Genomic DNA, 21,200 nt, shown 5'->3' with positions numbered 1-21,200 from the left:
TGGTGAGGATGTGGAGCACCTATTAATTGTGCTTCTTGGTATTTTCCCAAAGGAGTTGAAGATGGATGGCCACACAAAAACCTGTATGCACACCATGTTGACAGCAGCTTTCTCATAATGTCAAAACTTGGAAGCAATACGATGTCCTTCGGAAGGTAACCAGATAAATAAATGAGGGTCCATCCAGACCATGGATTATTATTCAATGCTAAAAGAAAATGAGCCATCAAGCCATGGGAATACATGGAGGGCCCTTAAATGCATGTTACTAAGTGAAAGAAGCCAATCTGAGAAATTGCATATCTTAAATGATTCCACCTACCTAACATTCCAAGAAAGGTAGAACTACGGAGACAGTAAAAAGATCAGGTTTCCAGAGTACAATCCAGGAGTAGGGAAAGGAATAGGCAGATTACTAAGACTTTTTTAGAGAGGGAAAATACTTTGTATGAAATTATAATGATGAATAGATGTCATTGTACATTTGTCTAAACCCACTGAATGTACAAGAATGAACTAATAAGGTGAACTATGGATTTTTGGTGATCACAATGTTTCAGTTTAGGTTCATCCTTGGAAAACCTGTCCTACTTTGCTGGAGACTGTTGATACTGGGGGAGGCTGTGCATGTGCGGAGGCTGGAGGTCTATAAGAAGCCTCTGTACCTTGCCTCTCATTTTTGTTGTGAACCTAAAACTGTCCTAAAAATTGTCTTTAAAGAAGAAAAAAAGGGGTGCTCAAATGGCTTTGTCAGTTGAGCATCTGACTCTTGATTTTGACTCAGGTCATGATCTCAGGGTTATGGGATGTAGCCCCATGTCAGGCTCTGTGCTGAGTGGAGAGTCAGCTTGGGATTCTCTCTCTCTCCCTTCTCTGGCTGCCCCTCCTCCCACTCGCTCTCTCCCTCTAAGAGAAAAAAAAAAAGGAAATGGAAAAAGTCTTTAAAGTTTATCAAATCAGGGTGGGAGTTACTGCTTCATAAAAGCAGAACAGAGCTCTCATTGTCAACGAAGTATTTTATTCAGGTTTAATTATAAAGCAATATTAAAAATATGTTTATTTGAAGAAAAAGAGATGAGTAATAGAAACTTTACGGTCCACTAACTGTTGAAACCTGATTGGCATTTGACTGTCTTGTGTTATGGTATAATATTGTGATGGTATTTTTATGGATGCCGCTAAAACACAATTCAAAATAAAATGTAGAACTACATTAAGTTTATCCAAGTGCTCTTTTATTGGAAGTTATGAGCAGAACAAAGTGACTGTTTGTTTCAATGCTCTTGAAAGAAGAGGAGGAAGAGCTACCAAGTCCCAATGCTTCTGCACTCCTTACACTGTGAAAGCACAGGTCCAAAATGAAATCTTCAGAAGAATCACACAAGGTAAGTGCCCTTCTTGTTCCCATTATACAGATGCTGGGAAAGGGAACAGAACAGATGTGACTTGCTTAAGCTTGCACAGCAAGGAAGTGATGGGGAAGGGATTTGAACTTGGGCCATCTGATCCCATATCCCACCTCTGACCACTTCATGACGTTCAGCCAGAAACCATCTCAGCTGGGGTGTCATTGTCTGCACACCTGTGCTAAACTCTATACACCAGCAGCCTTCATTTCAATTATTTCTGACTCCAGATCAGGTACTTTAGAATAAATTCTCCCATCTGGTAGTGGAAGGCAGACAAAGACTTCCCCCCTCAACAAATCAATTAATAATATACTCAGCCTCACAAAACTATTTGGTAAATTAAATCAGTAAGTAGATTAAAAAATAAGTCAGAATTCACATATGTAGCAGCTCAATCAGGACTCTATACCCCTTTGTTCCTTTTTATTACATAAGTTTTGTTTTTATAAGAGCCTTTTTAAGTGAACTTTAAATGTAATATACTCAGAAGCTTCCTTTTTGGAGTAGCAATGATTTGTTTCATCAGTTTCTGATGTTACACAGGAATGAATGGCAGGATTACTTGTAGGCAGGCCAATGGAATATAATCACACATTCAGAAATGGGGGAGCGTGGCATTTTAACAAAACATTTATAAGATTTCCTTCTTTGGCACTGAACTTTTATACTGAATTAAAATTAATATGATCTCATATAATAAGCCAGAGATGCTTGAAGCTTCCCTGAAGAGATCACAAGCATCCTTGGGCTTCCTGAATTGGGCATTGGGTTAGAGGGCCAATATAATGGGCAGAGAATGCTCCGGTCATAGATTACATTTAACAAGGTCAAATCTGCAAGTTCTGTCCTAAATCAGTACCATGGAGCTCCAGATAACAAGCACAGTATTATGGATCCTTGCTTGCACAAACATGGAGTATCTGTTGGCCATACAGCTGCATGTCAAGCGTCTGTACAGGTATTTTCTGATTTGGTCTTCACATCAGCCCTGCAGGGACAATACTACCTCCATCTTACAGATTCATACGTTCCTCTGTTCAATATTTTTCTTCCTTCTCAAGCCTTGGGGAGGCTATGCAACTTGCCCAGGACAACACGCTCCGGTAGGCAGCAGTGTTCTTTAAATACAATCCCGACTCTCAAAATGGCACCATTTATGGTCCTTACATACTTTCTAGATTTTGTATAGTCATTGAGACAGAGACACTGGAACTCCTCCAGGAAGAAGTCTGGATGGTGGCCTGCAGAACATATCAGGGTTATGTAACACAACTGTTTGTAGAGGTTTCTCTATCTGTGTGTGCCCTTCCAGGGACTTTCCTTGGTTGCCCTGTACCCACCAGCCCAGGGCTTAAAGAGGTGTCCTCCATTCTGACACAACATACAGTTCCTGAGGGTCAAACAGACCCACTGTTAAGAGCAATAGGGCTAAGTGTACACTTACTGCTCTATTAACAGATAACACTCAAAGTGCTATATTGGCCAGGATGGACTACATTCTGCAATGATAAGCAAGCCTCTCCTAACCCTCAGCAGTGTAAAAAAAAAAAAAAAAAAAAAAAGAGAGCTTTGATTTTGCTTGTGTCACAATCCAGCATGAATCACACAGCTCTCCCTGGCAGCTCACCTCCCATCCCCTTTATCTGCAATGCTGGCATCTGACATACCTGGCCTCTGTGATCACTACAGAATGGTGAATGGAGGAGGACAAAGGAGCAGATGTCTTTGTGCCCAGTCTGGAAGTGGCTTCTGTAACTTTTGCCCATACTCCATTGAATAAAAACAGAGACTTAGTCCCAACCTTACTCCAAACACAGCTAGAAAAATATGACCTTGCCATGTGCTCAGGAGGAGGATATATAATTGGTAAGCATATAGTTCATCCTTGCGATGAGTGTCTGCTGTTTGACTATAGTGTGACTGGGAATGTTATGGTCCCCACATCCAGTGTTTCTAATTTACGGGGAAGTCAAACAGCAGCAGGAAGCATAATAAAAGCTCTTATGAGAAAGGTGGTTGGTGTTTGGGGCAGTTATACCAGAGTCTGAGAGTTCAGGAAGGCTTCCTGCAAGAAGAGATATCTACTTGAAGTCCCAAGACATAAAGAGGGTTTAGCAAGGCTAGGAGAGAAGGAAAGCTGTTCTAAGGAGAAGAAAGGTCTTGAACAGCAGGTCAGAAGTGAGAACAAGCTGGGTTGTACAAAGGACTGAGAAAACCTCAGTGTGCTTGAGCAGAAAGCAGCACCAGAGAGGCTGACAAATTACTGCTAGAGCCATTATTAGTGTTTGAGCCACTAGTGACAGCAGCTAGTCATCATTTAAACAGACTTGTGAAGCTTCCGGGCCAGAAGATTTGCTGAAGGCACTGCATATGTACAATTGGATCAAAGCTCCCTCCTTTAATTAGATCTGAAGTTCTTCATTTGTTTTCCTTAGAGTAAAAGCCCATTTTCAGCTTCAAGCGCAACAGCACCCTTCTTTTATGAAATGTTGAAGCTTCTCATGGAATACTTTGGGAAAACCTGTGGACAATTTCCTCCTCTGACAAGATGCCTGCCTGGGGCTCTGATTCCACTCTAAAGGGGCTTATGTGTGGGTTCCCTGTGGGGACCAGGAGAGGAGCTGAGCTCACATAAAAGCAGTGTCCACAGCTTCTCCTTTCTGTGCTTTGTGCTCCGAAAGAACATTGCCATCCCCCCTCGCCCTCAAACAAAGCTTTGGCCCAACTCTGCAAAGCCACCAGCAAAGCCTTCAGCAATGTAGTTCTCTTACCTGAAAAGGTTAAATATCAGCACGCTTGCTTTGCTAGACCAAATGGGCCTTCAGGAGTCCCAGCTCACCCATTGGTCAGACCAAAATGCAGGGCTCCACAGTCAGGCAATAGCCCAGCGTGTTTCTGCCAACGTGTCAACACATGACAAGAACTGCTTATCATATATCTATTCAGGAAATTGGTTAACTAACAACACCCCCAAACAGCCAATTTAAAGATAACATTGACTTAACTCTCAAGTAAAGCTGCATCCATGTATGTGTCACAAAGTTCTGAGAGTAAGTTTCACTGACTGCTGTTTTCCTGTCAAAGGACTCATCCTTACAAGGGAGAGTGACTGGCAGATGAGCACACCTCCAGCTGACCTTTAGTCATTAGTGCATCCAGATACATGAAGGTCAGTGGAGCAAACCACCAACAGGAAAGCTAGAAAGAAGCCAGAAGGCAGTTATGTGCTTTCCAGAAGTCTCACCTCTAGGGATGGAACACAATCTTGGGGTGTTCCTCAGCCAATCATGTTGTATTGCTTCATGGGCCATGTAATTGTAGGGTCAAATATAGGCATTCTGTAAGAATAAGAGGACAGACCCTGTAAGATTTCATCCAATTTTTCTCTGAGAGTGTCCCAGGCTGGGGTGTTTTCAATAAGTGTTTTCAACACTCAATCCCAAGAGTTCTATAGCTGTACAGGGTGTTGAGGTATCTTGCTGTGACATCCAACACTGCTGTGAACATGTTTCCCATGGGGCACTGGAATGTGCATGGAGACACAGCTTTGCCCTCCTGCAGCTCTGATCTCTCTGAGCCCACTTGGGCCCCTCACCACAGGAACCCTGAGGGATCTAAGCTGCCAAGAAGACACTGGGTCTCCCAGGACTCTCAATGGGTAATGCCAGGCCATTGTGCCTGTAGGAGTTAGAAGAATGTCTCTCCCTATATGTAATAAGGGTATCAAAGAATTCTTTCCTTAGGGTTATTTTTCATATACCTAAAAAGTGTTCTAATATAAGTCACTTTATTAGAGGATTTTATTAGAGGAACTGAGCTCCCACTTCAAGCTCAGAAATAAGTGTGTGGAAGATCACAGATTAGTGCAAGTTGCAAACACTCTTCTATGCTCAGTCTCTTCCATCCAATGACATAGACCAAATTTGTGTGCCTGAGTCTCTCTTTCCTGACTTAGAGTTGGGGTGAGCCATACACCCAATCTTCCTGACTTGTACTCATACTGGACTCCAGTGTCAAAAAGTTTGGTTTCTCCTAAATGAGAAAGGTTTCAATATCCTGTCTCTTGAGTCTACACTCTATATACCTAGGTCTAGTATAATCTTAAGTCTGCAACTGGATTTTTCAGACGTAGTGTGAAGTAGGTAAAACATATCATCTACAAAGAGTAAGTAGCACAATCAACAGTTATACCACAAGAACAAAGAAAAGGCATAAAGCTGCCTGATGGTATCCAACCTCATTGATGAGTCCAACATGAAAGAGCCTCCCATATTTAACTAATAATAATACAGGCACATAAGTATTATGAGGTATTTAGGACAATTAGCAGGAAAACATGACCTGGAGTAAAGTTTCTACAGAGCATAGGCCATCAAAAAAGTCTAAGTTCCATCATCCATTTCCTGTGCCCTTTTCACCTTTGAAATTCCATGTTCCTCCTTCACTACAGAGGCACCCACTACCAGTGGAAAGCAACAAATTTGCCAGATTAGTCATTTATCTCTAGGAGTCTCGATACTTCTTGCTAAAATAAATTTTAGTTTTATTCACTATTTTAATTTAATCAGTATTTGTATCTGTAGCCTTTATTTCTGTGAGATGAAAGACCTTGTCATTAATAAGAAAGCTCAGGGGCACCTGGGTGGCTCAGTCAGTTGGGCATCTGACTCTTAGTTTTGGCTCAGGTCATAATCTCAGGGTCATGAGATGGAGCCCTGCATCAGGCTCCACACTCAGTGCAGAGTCTGTTTGTCCCTCTCCCTCTGCTCTTCTCCAACCCTGTCTCTCTTTCTCTTTCCAGTAAATAAATAAAATCTTTTTAAAAATTCAGATATCTGTAAACCAGCAAATACATAGTTGTTGGAGATGGAATTGTTGAAATAACATTAGGTTTTACACACAGAACAGTGGAGACAATGCACATTTTAGAGCCAAGGAGAAATGAATGCTGTTCCCTGCCCTAATTAGGGGTGTGTCCTTAGGCAAGTCTCTAAACATCTGGAGTAACAACTCTTCATACAAAATTGTGGATAAAACCCAACTTACATGATTATTGAGAACGTTAAATGAGATAACATGCCTGTGCTCAGAACAGATAACAGAAAGTGCCTATGTGTTATTTGCCCTTCTGACCAAGCTCAGAGGACATCAGTCCAGGAATAAATATTTTGCAGTGACTGTGAGGGAAGCCATGACAAGGGCCAGCCCTGCGCAATGCCCCCTCGGGTCAGATGAATGGGGAGAAGTGCTTACAGAAAGGCTGTATCTAGGCATGCTGGGTGATGAAAGAGTCAATGAGTCAATGAGCTCCACATTCAAAGCCTACCCAAATCCGAACCCAGCATCTAAGAGCAAAATACTGTTTGAAAAAGGTAATATTAGGATATTAGATCAATCACAGTAAATCTTGAGTCTTACAAAATAAACATACATTCATTCACTTGATAAACATTCATTAGTCGTCATTTCTAGGTATTGAGGATAAGAGGACCTCTTTCCCTGAAAACAAAACAAAACAACTGAAGAGCAGAGACAACAAACAGCTCCTGCCTCCGGCCCAGAAAGCTAGAGCCATTGAGACAGCCAGGGCGCTGCTGGACAGCATTGGGCTTGGGGTGGGGGCAGCACACCCTTCCCTCAGTTGCTGGGAGAGTCAGCAGGAGCCTGCCAATGAGTCAGGATTCAAGGCAGGTGTGAGCCGCCTACGTGTAGGTGCAGTTTGTGCTGGTCCTGACATCAGCTGGGAAGCCCAAGACAGTTGGCCCCCACATGGATGGACGGGGCCTCTGTGGAGTGGTGGTCTGCAGGGGTGGTGGCCCCTCCCCCCAGGCCAAAGAGGTGCCCAGCTGAGCAGTTGGAGAAGCTGCAGCAGAAGCCCCTTGGGGCTGGGGACCTGGAAGCCTGGTTGCTCCCTCAGGACCACAGCGAGCCAGCAGGTCACAGCAATTGCAATGAGCTACAGTAGCATCAAAGATGCCACAACCTCCCTTGCACCCTCAAATAGCATGCAGATGCCTATTGTGGTCCCTGCTCACCCAGAACCACACACTGAAGGGACTCACAGGCAAAGCCATTCTAGCTGAGCAGGGGAGACCTGGCTGGTGCAACCAGCCCTCTAACATGAGGGCTGCATGTGCCCAACCCTCATAGGCCAGGCACACAGCAGGGCCTGGCAGCAGGCTGCATGGGCCCCAATGAAAGGATACCCAGGGCGCTTGGGTGGCTCAGCAGTGGAGCGTCTGCCTTTAGCTCAGGTTGTGATCCCAGGGTCCTGGGATCAAGTCCCGCATCAGACTCCAGGGAGCCTGCTTCTCCCTCTGCCTGTCTCTGCTTCTCTCTGTGTCTCTCATGAATAAATAAAAAAAGAAAGAAAGAAAGAAAGAAAGAAAGAAAGAAAGAAAGAAAGAAAGAAAGAAAGAAAGGAAGGAAGGAAGGAAGGAAGCCCTGTTCCAGTTCCCACACAGGCTTACAAGCCAGGGGCACACTACACGCTATTGTCTCAAAGCAGGGATGGAACATGCCAGCAGACCACCTCTCCGGTAGCTCAGGTGAAGAAGAAGGTTGTTTAGACATGGCCCAGGAAGTTTTTCTAATTTGTGCACATATGCATTATACAAAACTGACTTTAAAGTTCTTAGGTATTTTGATTTCATTTATTTCTGCAAAATTTTTAAATTTCTACGTGGGCCTAGATCAATTGCATTGACTATAGCAGACATCCATCGGGCTCTTTATATAAACAGAAATAATTTTCATTAAAAAAATAACCATTTATGTTTTAAAAAAATGAAGGATACTTTCAAATAAAAGACATTAAAATTAAGAGCTCCTTGAAGCCAAGACCCTGTTTTACGCCAGTGATTCTCAAGTTCTACTGCGTGTTAGAATCAAATGAGGATGCTAATTAAAGCAGAATATCTGGGGGGAGTGCAGGTGTCTGCATTTTTTCAAGTCTTTTAAAGCCTCACCATGCAGCAACGTTGAAAACTGGTGTGCTCCTGTCCCACTTCTTGACTGCTTGAAATAGGGGCATCAGGATGTCTTGGATAAAGTGAAAATGCCAACTCAAGACTCATCTTCCTCTAGTTTTGTGTTTTGTTCCAGCTGTGAGAGCACAGATACTGGCTTATGGATCTGCCAATCGAAAGTGCAAACCACAGAGACCTCACCGACAAAGAACAGTAAAAGTAAGGCAAATTGGATTAAGCCACATTTTAAATCACGTGCATTCTGTGGAGCAAAGTAATCGGAAGGAAGGATGCAGTAATTCCCTTTCCTCTGTGCCGTTCAGCCTTGTCTATCTTTCTAAAATCTGGCCTCCCAAAAATATGCCCAAGGACTGTGACAGATTTGTAGGAAAACTCACAGGCGATGAACAGAATCCTTTTCCTTCCTCCATCACCGTGAGCCTCCAGCATCTAACACCAGCAAAGAATCCCATTTCAAAGTACACCAACTTCATTATGATTCAAAAACAAAACCTCTGAATTTCAATCCTTCACTTCTTCAATCACTTAACTCAGCCAATAAGCATCACATAAAATCGATTCCTAATAAGGAAATGAATAAATACTACTTAATAGCTTTGGTAACTATACAGATGCAGAGAAATTACGGTCTAATAAAATGACTGCCTTATTGTTTTAAATGATGCATCATTTTTCTCCAAGAGACTCAAAGCACTATCTCTCCAAATGCTCCAACAGGTGCCCCAGTATGTTTGAAAGTAAAATAATTATTAATGACACGGTACAGAAAGGATTAACTCACATCACCTCCACAGCTTAAGAATCGGTTAGAACATTTTGGTTTCATGACTAGTGGCAGGAATAAAGCCTGCAGCCTCACAGAGGTTGCTCCCTAAAGAGAGTCTTGCTGATGCAAGTGTTGGCTTCTCATCATTGAGACGTGGAACAAAATAGATGAATCCCGGAAATCAAGATGTTAAGACCAAGTAAATCAGGAAGAGTAAAGAGAAAGGAGGCTGCAACCGCTTACAGATACAAACAATGCCTAAAAAATAAATGAAAGCTTGTTGTCAACATTCCTTCTCCCCAGGGATGGATGTGTGTATAATAAAGATCTCCAGAAGCGTCAACCCATATGGCTTGGTAAGCATGTTCTGAACAGGCTACTTTAAATTCTACTAGGAATAGACTAAAGTGATTTAAACTTTACATTCCCTTTGTAAATGGACATTTCATTTTCTGTGTTAGGTCATATGATTTTCCTAGATTTATAGCTGCATCAAAAGACAACAGTCAAAATTTATTAGTAAGATTTCTAGGGTGACATTAAAATGTTAAGAATGTTAAGAATGTGCAAGTGTCAGGTTTATGCCTCCGAATATAGCCATTCTTCTTGCAACCCGGGCTTTCATCACACAAATTGGGTATAATTGATCTAATAATGAGAGGATACCATTTGAATTACTGCAGACCTTCATTGATTAGGAAGGACCCGATCTAGAGCCCAGAGAGAATGAGACAGAGTCCTATGCAGAGCTTTGTTTGAAGCATGAAGAGGAACTGGATTTGTCAGAGTTAGAGACACCATGGGTGTTGAGTGCAGAGCTCGAACAAGGGAAAGGGGTGAAAAAAAAAGCAATTGTCACTAAGAATTAGGAAAAATAAGCACCTTCATTTTGCACAAGGATTTTACTTAGAATCTACTTATTTGGTGATATTTGTTTTGTGGTTTTATACTTGTAACTATGAAAAAAATATTTTTTTGTTGAAATTCCTGCAAAATAAACCATTTGTTGTCTTGGGTTTGAAACAGCAACCCTTCTTCCAAAAGAAATAAATTTCATCATATGGAGATTTTTATAGGGTTTCCTAAGGAAGGCAACTAACCAGATACCAAAGTAAAAAATTAAAATGCAGCAGATTTTGCTACTTCTCATAGAAGCAGACATCCTCATCTGGTTCAATGGAGCAAACACTTGCCACAGAAATCTATGTTTATGCTCTCTCAGAGCACTTGGCCATAGTATCTTTACTTGGCCTTGTGCCAGTCAAAATTTTTAATCTGAAAAGCTGCATGCTCCCCCCAAAATAACTAGCCATTTTGGCTAATAATGAGCAATCCACAAGCATGCCCTGTATGAGTTTAAATATCAAGATAAATGAGACCAAAGAACATCCCTTCAGGTTCATGGTATGTATGGACTTCCATTACCAGGTCTAAGAAAAACTGATGCCAAGTACCCAATCTGCATGTCAGAGAAGAATGAATAATTATGGGAAGCATCTTGACAGAAGAGAGGATACAGTTCCCCAAGGTAGTAAATGGTCACTTTCCTTCACTCTTTCACCACCTGGAGATATCTTGAAATGTTCTCTGATTTGTCATTTTGGAAATATACTCACCTTTTCCTACCACCAATGTTTCATTTGCACTTGGTGTCACAGTGTCACCTTGCTTCCCCCAACTGTGGCTCCAGGACCCCCTTCCAGGATTCAGGACACTTCCAATTCTACCTGCAGTGCTTATCACAGCAAAGTCCTCACAATGTGAGCAGCTAGAAAGTTCATGCTCCTTTACTATTTCTAGGTAAGGAATGAATTCTAGAGAAATTTCAACAAAGAGGAAAGGATCGCATCTCCTTACTTGGCCAATGACCATAAGTTAATACCAAATGCCTTACTTAAATACTTTCAACAGACATGACACAAGCACAGTATTTTAGCAAGTAGGGAAACTAAATGCAATCCAAATGAATTACAAAATCTCAATGACTTTTGTCCCAGTTGCCTGAATTTGGTGACTTTCTGTAGTTGCAAGAGGTAGTTGTAAACTATTTGAAATATGACAATTATGCTGGATTTCACTGTGTGTTTACCTGGATTTCATTTAAGGAAGTGTGCTGGCCCCCATTTCTTCTCGGTACCTGTCATACATAACAAACTACAATGAATGATGAAGAGTTCAGACTCAACATCACACAGATGCAGGCCTATTCTTTTTTTTCTTCAAACACAAACATTGAATTCTGATGGGACATGCCATCTATCCCAGTTCTACTGTTTCTTCCCTCTTTGATTTGGGGAAAGTCATTTAACTTTTTAGAAACCTTGCTTTTCTCAATTGCTAAATGGAAGAAATAATGTAATCTCCCCAGATTGTGGTAAGAACACAGTGAGATAATGAATGTAAGCATTTGGCATAGAGCAGCACTCAATAAATGGTAACTATTGTTTTAGTTGTGACTAGTGAGCATTCTACAAAGAAAATATATTCTATCCCATATTGGCTTAAGTGTGACTTCCTGGTAAATGTTATAAGTACTTTGCGACAACTCTTCTCCCTAAACCCTGTCTTCTAGCAGGTTTAGATGAATCACTCATACGCCTAGATAAGTTGACAGGGTAGCCTTTAAAATTGAGCCAAAGAATTGAGTGCCTCATTTCACAAAACTGTTCCTCTGTGGTCCTGGGTTTGGTATTAAAAAGACTTGCAAATGTTTATGCTGGGAGAACAAATGGGCAAATGCAGGGTGTCCGTGGTGGCTTAAATCATGAGTCCTCCATGAGTGCTCCAGTGTAAATAGGCAGGGAGTCAATGCAAAACCCAGACAGGAGAATGTGATTTTATCCCACAAGCCAATTTATTGGGTTACAGGGAGGTGGGGGATGCAGAAAAAAAAGTAGGGTGAAATATTTTAATATTTTCCCTCTTACCTTGTAATGCATATAGAAAGATGCCATACAAGCTAAATCTGTTGGCGCAAGTGTCTCTGAAACTGCTGACATCAGACTAGAAGTTTGCGAAGGCGAGGACTGCCTTTCCTTCCAGTCCCTGTTAACGCAGAGGTTGCTCTCGCAATAACCAAGTGCTGATGAGTAGGGTGTGTGCATGTAATGAACCATTTCAAAGACTCACACATGGAGAGCAAAGAAGGACCTCACGCCCACCAGCCCAGTGCACTTCCATTCATCCCCAGCTTGCCCATTCTGTTGGATCTCCTTTGCAATAGAATAACGGTTACTAAACACTACTGGGTACCCGGAATTGCTCCACGCAGTTTTCATGGATGAATTCATTCAGTCTTCCTCAAATTCTTTTTTTTCTTCCTCAAATTCTTTTTTTTTTTTTAATTTTATTTATTTATGATAGTCACATAGAGAGAGAGAGAGAGAGAGGCAGAGACATAGGCAGAGGCAGAAGCAGGCTCCATGCACCGGGAGCCTGACGTGGGATTCGATCCGGGGTTTCCAGGATCGCGCCCTGGGCCAAAGGCAGGCGCCAAACCGCTGCGCCACCCAGGGATCCCCTTCCTCAAATTCTTATAAGACAGTTACTCTTATCTTCATTTTACTGATGAGCAAATTGGGCCCCTTGGTGCAGAGCTGTGCACAAGCGCACACACACACACACACACACGTGTGCACACACTCCATAAATAAAGTCAGCACCTGAGAGGTGGAAGCCTGATGAGTGATCCAAGTGGACCAGCCAAGAGCCAAGCAAACCCCTGCAGTGGGCTCATCTCTAACTGGTGGGAAGAGATGTCTAGAAATCCCAGCAGGCAGTCAACACAAGTCCCCAAAGACAAGGGCTGGACTGAGCAGATGGTTTCTCAGTTGGAACATTCCAGAGGTAACTGGAATCCCCAAGGTCGATGAGGAGAGCAGGCTCACACAGAAGGAAGACACAGGGCAGGTGTCTGCACAGGGCTTTCAGCTGGAGCAGGTACTGGAAGATGTACATACATGCATGTATGTGGCCCCCAGAACCAAGCAAGCATTCATATGCTAAAATAAACATTCAAATATTAGTTGCCCATAAAGTTCAGGGTCCACTTCTGGATTCTCTATTCTGTTCCACTGATCTATGTGTCTGTTTTTGTGCCAGTACCACACTGTCTTGATGACCACAGCTTTGTAGTACAACCTGAAATCTGGCATTGTGATGCCCCCAGATATGGTTTTCTTTTTTAAAATTCCCCTGGCTATTCGGGGTCTTTTCTGATTCCACACAAATCTTAAAATAATTTGTTCTAACTCTCTGAAGAAAGTCCATGGTATTTTGATAGGGATTGCATTAAACGTGTATATTGCCCTGGGTAACATTGACATTTTCACAATATTAATTATGCCAATCCATGAGCATGGAATATTTTTCCATCTCTTTGTGTCTTCCTCAATTTCTTTCAGAAGTGTTCTATAGTTTTGAGGGTATAGATCCTTTACATCTTTGGTGAGGTTTATTCCTAGGTATCTTATGCTTTTGGGTGCAATTGTAAATGGGATTGACTCCTTAATTTCTCTTTCTTCTGTCTCATTGTTAGTGTATAGAAATGCCACTGACTTCTGGGCATTGATTTTGTATCCTGCCACGCTACCGAATTGCTGTATGAGTTCTAGCAATCTTGGGGTGGAGACTTTTGGGTTTTCTATGTAGAGTATCATGTCATCGGCGAAGAGAGAGAGTTTGACTTCTTCTTTGCCAATTTGAATGCCTTTAATGTCTTTTTGTTGTCTGATTGCTGAGGCTAGGACTTCCAGTACTATGTTGAATAGCAGTGGTGAGAGTGGACATCCCTGTCTTGTTCCTGATCTTAGGGGAAAGGCTCCCAGTGCTTCCCCATTGAGAATGATATTTGCTGTGGGCTTTTCATAGATGGCTTTTAAGATGTCGAGGAATGTTCCCTCTATCCATTGGAAGAAAGACAGTCTCTTCAATAAATGGTGCTGGGAAAATTGGACATCCACATGCAGAAGAATGAAACTAGACCACTCCCTTTCACCATACACAAAGATAAACTCAAAATGGATGAAAGATCTAAATGTGAGACAAGATTCCATCAAAATCCTAGAGAAGAACACAGGCAACACCCTTTTTGAACTCGGCCATAGTAACTTCTTGCAAGATACATCCACAAAGGCAAAAGAAACAAAAGCAAAAATGAACTATTGGGACTTCATCAAGATAAGAAGCTTTTGCACAGCAAAGGATACAGTCAACAAAACTCAAAGACAACCTACAGAATGGGAGAAGATATTTGCAAATGACATATCAGATAAAGGGCTAGTTTCCAAGATCTATAAAGAACTTATTAAACTCAACACCAAAGAAACAAACAATCCAATCATGAAATGGGCAAAAGACATGAACAGAAATCTCACAGAGGAAGACATAGACATGGCCAACATGCATATGAGAAAATGCTCTGCATCACTTGCCATCAGGGAAATACAAATCAAAACTACAATGAGATACCACCTCACACCAGTGAGAATGGGGAAAATTAACAAGGCAGGAAACAACAAATGTTGGAGAGGATGCGGAGAAAAGGGAACCCTCCTACACTGTTGGTGGGAATGTGAACTGGTGCAGCCACTCTGGAAAACTGTGTGGAGGTTCCTCAAACAGTTAAAAATATACCTGCCCTACGACCCAGCAATTGCACTGTTGGGGATTTACCCCAAAGATACAAATGCAATGAAACGCCGGGACACCTGCACCCCGATGTTTCTAGCAGCAATGGCCACGATAGCCAAACTGTGGAAGGAGCCTCGGTGTCCAACGAAAGATGAATGGATAAAGAAGATGTGGTTTATGTATACAATGGAATATTACTCAGCTATTAGAAATGACAAATACCCACCATTTGCTTCAACGTGGATGGAACTGGAGGGTATTATGCTGAGTGAGGTAAGTCAGTCGGAGAAGGACAAACATTATATGTTCTCATTCATTTGGGGAATATAAATAATAGTGAAAGGGAAAACAAGGGAAGGGAGAAGAAATGTGTGGGAAATATCAGAAAGGGAGACAGAACGTAAAGACTGCTAACTCTGGGAAACGAACTAGGGGTGGTAGAAGGGGAGGAGGGCGGGGGGTGGGAGTGAATGGGTGACGGGCACTGGGTGTTATTCTGTATGTTAGTAAATTGAACACCAATAAAAAAAAAATAAAAAAATAAAAATAAAATAAATAAATAAAATAAAATAAAATAAAATAAAATAAAATAAACATTCAAGATAAGAGTGGAATCACCTTGAGCCTAGACAAGTCACCAAGGCCCTAACCAAGGGTCTGCTGTCCCATGACATCCTTCTGGAAAAGTCACCAGAGCCCAGAAGGGCAGGGAGTAAGTAGCTGGTGAGGACCCGGCACAAGAACATGCCAAAGGAGGCCAAGAAGCTCGTCTTGTGGGGACAGAAAGTGCTTTAACTCACACCTAAAGGTTTCTAAAGGCATTTTCTAGGCTTAAAAATTCTGTGGAAATTTTGCTTGTCCACATTCCCCGAAGCATTAATGAAGACTGTTAATAACCTGATGTGATCTCATGCTTTGTTATAAGCAAATGAGCCTGTGTCAGAGCTGACAGCGACGTCCAGCAGGCCACCATGTGCTTCCTGTGTGCCACTTGTTCTGAAACACTCCCCATTCACGACACCTGCTCACGCTCCAGAACTGCAGTAAGCCAAGCAGTTGTTCTAATTCACTTTACCTCACCAGCTTCACTGGCCACACCCAACTGCCAAGGAAGTAGGAAGTCAGAACCATGATGTGTGTTCCTAAGTCCTCTGCCTCAGCCCACAATGCTTTTGTTATGGGTGACAGAGCAGTAATGGAACATTAGAAGTTATAACATTACAAGGTTACATAGGCTTGCCGTTAACTTGCTCTCTCAGATTGCAGGATGATATACTAAATCCTCCACTTGCAGGCCTCCTATGTGTTTCCTCTCTCTGGTGTGTGCATGTGTGCCTATGCATGCATATAATTGTACATAAGTGTGTATGCGTATGAGGGTATGTATGTGTATATGTGTGTGTGCATGTGTGTGCACCTACATGTATATGTGCTTATGTATATATGTATATTATGTGTATATGGATGTGTGTACATGTGTATATGAATGTTTGTGTGAGCACATGTGCATCTCTGTGTAGATGCCTGTGTTTATGTATGTAGTGTATGTACATATGTGTAAGCTTATGCATATGTCTATGTGTGTGGTGTGCATATGTGTGCATGCACATGTGTATACATACACGTATCCTGACATCATTCCTGTAAAGTTGGCATTTTCCCTTCACACAGTTGTGACTTTGAGGGCTCTGGTGAATATACTGCTCTTAGAAAGTGGTGAGGCCATTCAAGCCCATGCCTGTTTGATGTCAAAGCCTATGTTCTAATTCCAAAGGCTGTTGAGACTGAGGTAGATTTGTGTGGGGTCAGGTGGAAAATATAGATCAGGGACCCCCAGGCAGGACACCAAAAGCTTTGGGAAAAGATAACAGCATCCCTGGATGAGGAATCCTGACATCCCAGAGAGACAGGAAAGGAGGTTCACCCAGACCCAAAATTCGGTGATCCTTGTTGTGGCTGATGAATCGTATGTAATGTACACCCATTTACAGATTTATATATTTCAAACTAATGCTTCCATTCTTTGAAGAATGAGTCTAAAAGCAAAATAACTTCTCTGGGAAAAAGAAGAATCTATGCATGTGTATGTGCACACCTATGCGACATGTATGGCAAACCAAGAGAATAGTCCTAATATCTAAAGTTGTAACAGAACAACAAAAACATGAATACAAAATGCAATAGAAAACTGTGTGCTAACAGACAATTTTCACACATCTATGCAAGATAAATATCTAGTAAACTTATGAAAAAATAATCCTCAGTAATTATCAGAAAAGAGAAAAATAATGAAATACTATTTTTCATTTATCGAGCTGGGGCACGAGTGCCTTTCTTTTCTCTACTGTATACTTCTATATATTTAAGAGTTCCTACAATGACCATATTGTTATGTCTATCATCAGAAAAAAAGTGCTGGCACCTCTGGCAGGTTCAGAAGAGGTGGCACCTCAGGTGCTACAAGATAGACCCACATGACATTCTAATATCCCCATGTCCAAGTGAGAAAAGACTGGCAAGCCACACTCCTCTAAGTGGCCTCTGAACACAAAGTGTTCTATGGTGGGCCCATCCTGACCATCTCCGTACAACAGCCAGAACTGAAGACACGGTAGCTTCTGTGTCTACACGCACATAGTGTTACCTGTGCCTGCAGTGTAGACAACACAACAGTCACTCACCATGTTGCCTTGAGAGGTTTAACTTACAGTTTCCTAAAGCAACCAAAATCAGAACCACCCTTACAAAATCCAAGAAGTGCTCTGGCCCACATGCCATATGTACCATTTCTTCCTGGTACTGCTCTACCAGTAGAGGCCAAAGCTCACGTGAGCATGATATCCTGCCTTCCCCCAGAATTTCCAAGCTTTTTCGGAGTTGAATTCAAATGTTGCAGCTCTTTACTTAAAAATAATTTCTCACAACTTAATGGATTGAGAAGCCTACTTTCAGAAAAAGAACAAAAAACAAACACAAAAAAATGAGAGACTGAAAGAGCCTTCCCTCCTTAAACCATGGACTCAGCCCAAATTTTTACCCACCTGCCTACCACCAAATAGCATAAACATGATGCTACCCTGTTCAGGCAACAATTTTCATGTGCTGACATCAAAGCCCTCAGTGTCTCTGCAGAAGAACTCAACCTTGGAGACCGTTATCATATGCTCAAGCACATCGCTGGCCAGTCTGTGGGACACTTCTGATCTAGCAAAAATGTGAACAGCTAGTACATTTCCTTGGGTGTGTGACTCACGAGACCTAGCATGTACTTGCTCCCTGAGTCATTCAGCATGGTGAGCTTAAGAGACTTTTCACGTGAAGGCAGAGGCTTACCCAGCTTTAAGTGCTCCTTAATTCAAATCCCTGGAAGTGCAGAAATGTGCACGTTACTGTATTTAGAGCCCTTAAAATAGGACCTAATTAATTTATGACCACTAGTTCACCTCTGTATTCTACTCAAAATCAAGAAGTATTATTAAATTTTTACTGTGCCTAGGCTTAAAACCATTTAGGAAGAAGGAATTAAAAGACAAAGGAAATGAGTGGAGGAAGAGAATGGAGGGAAAAGAAAAGGAAGGAGAGATAGCTGGAGGTGCCCTGAAACTGAGGGCGGCAAGCTGCCCAGCACAACCCTATGTTGAGCACTTGCTCTTTGCACCATGTACATTGAAGACTCCTCCACTGTTCTCACATACTCAACAAAATTGTGAGGGACACTCAAATAAATATAAATGTAAGGAATAGGTCCTCTCTATTGAATTTGCAATTTCCACAAAAACTATGGACAGAATTTCCAATTTTAACAAATAACATGCCAGTGATTTTCTTCTAAAATAATCTCTAAATCTTGCCTTAGAATAACCTCTTAAGGTATTATAACAGCACATGAACACTTTTAAGTCTGTTATTTTATATAGGTATATTTCCTTCCAGAAATGTACCTAGTTACTGTCCCATCATTGTGTTTCACCTTTGCCAATACTGATATTAACAGTATTTAGATTTTGAGGCCTGAGGTCATTATATTTAAAGGCAATTTTTTTCATAAAGTCATTGTTCTTCCTCAAGATCTGAATTTTGTGAGATTAGTCCAAAGGAACTTCTAGGAGAATTAATGTTATGATTCCCAGTCTCATGATGGATATCTTAGTGAACACAGGATTTGCTAAAATTAAATATGGTCTAGAATGGATTGATTTTAAGCTCAATCCAAGGCAATCATACCATTAAAAGAGTTGAACAGCTTTATGTACTTCATATTCATGGTTTAAATGTAGAGTTCTTTTCATGAAGCTCATAGAAAAGACAATACATAATCCTGGAATTGCTGAGAACAGAATCAACCAAATATTTAATTACATGAAAACTATATTTAATCTTGAATAGAGCTAAATGCCTTAAATTTTCCTCTATTCCAATATTTTCACTCAGATAACTTAGTAAGCCAATCACATTGAATTGACTTCATTTGTTATTGATGATACAATGCTGTTTATAGTTAGTGTGTCTCTCCGGCAATGGCTTCCCCAGAACTTGGCTGGCTTGGGATTCACAATCTCGAATCCTCAACTTCTTCTTCTCCGTGGTGCTATCTCTACATTCACCCGTTGCCAATATGGCCTTGTCCACACAAACCTGAGGTAGCTACTTAGAATTCTTAACTTCAAGAAATTCAAGAAAAATATTCTAAATATCTTTAAACTTAATTTGTCTAATACAAGACTGACCATTTTATACCTGGCTGCCCCACCCTCTGGTATTTCTTCAGGGTAGATCATCTTAGTTAATGAACAGTCATGGTCCACCTAACTTCCTCTTTCTTTGTCTCTGGGTTCTTGTTCATCTATCTGGCTACTGACCTACCTTCTCCATCATAACTACATTGCCTTTATTTATTTACTTCTTTAATTATTTTATGCTAGGCACTCTCATTCACCTCATTCCCCCTCACTGTGACATCAGGCAGCATGAGTAAGGGGCATCCTACCATGACAAGTGGCCAGACTTAGGAAACCTCTTTATCCCTGCAGGTCAGACTCTCCCTCTCTACCCAAAATTCCCAGGTGGCCCAGTCTGGGGAATTGTCTTCTGCCCTCTCAGGCAGCACTGATAGGAACCAACCTGAACCCCACCAACACAAAATAAACCTAGAATACCAAAATGACATGACAGAGATGAAAATTAGACTGTCATTGGAATGACAGCCTACAAAGACAAGTCAGGACCTACATGCAAAGCCTAAATAGGATGACTCTCTTCTAATGTAAAATACTTAAAAAGACTCAGAGACTCCTAACATAATAGTGAAAATACCCAAGATAAAAAAAAATTGCCCATCATACCAAAAATCAGAAAATCACAAGTTGAATGAGAAGCCAATCAATTGATGCTAACACTCAGATGAATCAGATGTTAGAACTATTTGAGAATTTTAAAATACCCCTCATAAAAATGCTCCAGTAAGAAACTACAATAGAACTTGAAACTAATGAGAAAGCAGAGGAATGTCAGCAGAGAAACAGAAGTCATACAGAAGAACCAAATGGAAATAATAGAACTGAAAGATGCAATAAGAGAAATTTTTAAAATAGTAACGTATTCAATAGTAGAATGGAGAAGACCGAGGCTAGAATCAGTGAGCAGAAGGACAGATCAATGAAACATACCCAGCCTGAACAACAGAGAAAAGACACAAGATGAATAAGTGAACTGATGCCACAGGTGGGGCTGATAAAAGACCATCATATCCTTTCAGAAGGTGGGGAGAAAAACTGCAAGGCTTAAAGAATATTTGAGGAAATAATGTATGAAAACTTCTCAAATTTGGTGAATGCCCTAACCCTACAGATTGAAAAAGCTGTATAAAACCCAAAGAAATTTACACTGAATTACAGCATCATTAAACCACTGAAAACTAAGAAGAAATGATATATTACCTAGTGGGGAACAGGAGCTCAAGTGACAACATATTTTCTCAGTGGAAATCATGGAGGCCAGAAGGAAGTAGCACAGTGTTTTTCAAGTGCTAAAAGAATTATGAACCAGTAAAACTGTTCTTCAGGATTAAGGAGATATAAAAACATTCTTAGATGAAAGGGGTAAAAAAGGAATTCCCCATTAGCAGATCTACTCAGAAAGCATGACTAAGGTTAATCCTTCAAGAAGAAATTTTGGAGCATCAGAAGGAATAAGAGAACAATGGAAAGAGCAAAAGTATGAGAACAAGTAATAGACTATCCTTTTCCTTGTGAATTTTCTAAATAACATGTGATGATTAAAACAAAGATGATAAGATAATCAGACACTCAAGAATATTTCACTTAAGTGTTTAGAATGTAGAAGGGACCTACATGGAAGTAAGATGTCCACACTTCACTCAAAGTGGTAAAATGTTGAGGTATCAAT

The 21,200-nt window shown here is 41.2% G+C and overlaps 1 long non-coding RNA gene across 2 annotated transcripts in view; it reads right to left on the bottom strand.

Annotated features, from left to right (window-relative positions):
* Positions 1 to 1,247: 1,247 nt before the first annotated feature.
* Positions 1,248 to 21,200, bottom strand: part of LOC140630042 (uncharacterized) — a 45,314-nt gene continuing 25,361 nt past the window's right edge. For both annotated transcript variants that reach the window (XR_012027850.1, XR_012027848.1), the window contains exons 4-5: positions 4,654 to 4,747; positions 1,248 to 1,418 (exon numbers count right to left, since the gene is read on the bottom strand). This is a non-coding gene — a long non-coding RNA (uncharacterized lncRNA). The remainder of the gene's footprint in view (positions 1,419 to 4,653; positions 4,748 to 21,200) is intronic.

The sequence above is a fragment of the Canis lupus genome, chromosome 1 (assembly GCF_048164855.1).
Source record: "Canis lupus baileyi chromosome 1, mCanLup2.hap1, whole genome shotgun sequence".
In the NCBI taxonomy this organism is placed as follows: Eukaryota; Metazoa; Chordata; class Mammalia; order Carnivora; family Canidae; genus Canis; species Canis lupus.
Note: the sequence above shows the minus strand (reverse complement) of the source record. Positions and strands in the feature narration are given on the sequence as shown.